The sequence below is a fragment of the Macadamia integrifolia genome, chromosome 8, assembly GCF_013358625.1.
Source record: "Macadamia integrifolia cultivar HAES 741 chromosome 8, SCU_Mint_v3, whole genome shotgun sequence".
Taxonomy (NCBI): domain Eukaryota; kingdom Viridiplantae; phylum Streptophyta; class Magnoliopsida; order Proteales; family Proteaceae; genus Macadamia; species Macadamia integrifolia.
The window spans coordinates 29,181,348-29,183,490 of record NC_056564.1 but is presented as its reverse complement, the minus strand read 5'-3'; the positions used below and the strand labels follow the sequence as shown (position 1 = coordinate 29,183,490).

At 43.6% G+C, this 2,143-nt stretch overlaps 1 long non-coding RNA gene across 1 annotated transcript; it reads left to right on the top strand.

Moving 5' to 3' along the window:
• The first annotated feature begins 352 nt into the window (after positions 1–352).
• LOC122085387 lies at positions 353–1,580 on the top strand. Its single transcript, XR_006142118.1, has 5 exons — positions 353–411; positions 479–791; positions 868–1,100; positions 1,164–1,232; positions 1,313–1,580. It is a non-coding gene; the product is annotated as an uncharacterized LOC122085387 (long non-coding RNA).
• Positions 1,581–2,143: the final 563 nt, after the last annotated feature.

The window sequence follows — 2,143 nt, the reverse complement described above, 5'->3', positions numbered from 1 at the left end:
ATATCTTTTTAGTGACCTCCGAGGAGGAGTAGACATTCACTTGGTGTTCTTCTTCAGGGATCTTTAGGCAGTAGATTCTAGGGACTGGGAGGCCGCCTATGCATAGCTCTTGTGAACCTTATACCTATTGTCATATGGAGACCGAGGTCTCAAGGGAGCGGGCTACATCCTTCAGGTAATTTTTATCCTTGTACCTATTTTCTTTCATTCATTTGGATTGCAGTTCCTTACTTTGATCCTTTTAAACAGCCTTGGTGCTTTGAGCACCTAGAAATTACAACTCCCAAACTGAGGGATCCTCAGGCATTTTCCTTCCCTATAGCTACAAGGTGGGGAGACAATCAAGTGCTTAGGGGTCGGCGCCATCCTCCGGGGACCATTGCTCGTTCTCTTTTGAACGGTCTCACTGAGGTATGCCACATTTGACACTAAAATTCCTTTTGTCTTGTGTTGTACTTACTTTTCCTTGGATTTGCAGGTCACTTGGAGGCCGTTCCACTCTCTCATATTTCTAGACTCTGATGAAGTTGTCTTGGTTAGATACTTATCTGAGAACTAGGTCTTGTTCTGAGGCATATGGGGCCATGTCTGGTACTTGGGAGAGAGAGTCATACCCCAGTGGTCTGATGTCATGTCATGTCTCTCCCTACCTTCCTCCACCTACCATGCATTGCCCAGAGATCATCCCTGTGGATGAGATTGAGAGTTTGGCAGATGGAGTATGGGATGAATCATTTCTCGACTAGGAGGCAGAGACACTATGCACCTCTCTTGGTCCTGATGGTCCAATGGTATGTTGCCCTTTTTTAAGTATTTCCTTCACGCTTCAACTTCCTTTTGTTTCAGTCTTGACTGATGTTCTTTCAGGGGAGAACATGACACGTAGACCCTTCTACTGTTCAGTCGCACGTCAGTGTTGTTGATCCTTCACAAGTTGGAACCTCTACTAGTGCTAGTGGGTCTTCAGAGTAGCCAACATCCCCTTCCGTGGCTTTCCTGCTTGGTGCTATCCCAACGCGACCAACCCTAGCCTCCCTCATCTTGTGGAGCGAAGCACATATGTAGATGCTTCCCTTGGACTACCCATTCCTTATGACTATGTGAGTATCTGATCATGCTTCAATTGACTTTTGACTCCCTTCGGCTGATATGCTCTTTTTTAGGTGTCTCCGGAGATCTATTCTGAGATCAGGAGGATGTATTATGGCTTATGTGAGGTGATAGTCGCCAAGGTATTTTCTACGTTTTCTCTTTTTTTTTTCCCCTTCTTCTTTCATTATTCTTCTTCTTAATCATTTCTTATATTCCTTAGGATGGAAGGATTGTTGCTTTGGAGAGCTAAGTCAGTTCCTACGAGCAAGAAATTGCATAGCAAAATGCACTGATTCAGGATATGACAGAGGCTGGAGCAGACTGGACTAGCATCTGCGGGTTCCCCGGTACTCCATGGGGGTGACTCAAAGTATGGCTCAGATGATGACTTTACTCCTTAGGGACCTGTTCCTGTAGTTCCTACAAGTGTAAACACACACACACACACACACCATTTTATTTTGGCATCTTATGAGTGGAAATCTATCTTTGGCACAAAGAGAAACTTTTCTTTTTGTTTTTGTTTGTGGTTTACAATGCTTAGGCATAATCAATTCCATAACTCAAGTCGTAATTAGAACAATCGGGATAACACAAAAATACAAATACTTCCTCATTCTATTACTAAGTGAATTACACGGAAAGGGGAACAATTTTCCTATCATAGACAAGATAGGTAGGTAACAAGTTGGGGAGACAACTTTTGAGGTGGGTGAAAGTTCACCAACTTCTCTGGGTCCATCACCTCGAGCCCATATTATTGACTGATGTACGTAGGCAAATAAAAGGATATGTGAGTCAATCCCATCAACCTGACGTAACTGTAGCCAGGGGTCTTCATCAGAAAATCTTCTTGTGGCCTCCTTGGGAACCTCCACATGATATCTTGCGTAGTCCTTTCTTGCAGGTACCTTTCCAAGTTAGTGATGAGGTTGAATTTCAGAACTTCCCTCTTATCCTGGTAGCAAAGAGCTTCGAGTGGGCCTCCTTTTAATGACTTAGTTAACTTCAACTTTTCAAGGAGCCAAATATGAAAAATAGTAGGACTCCC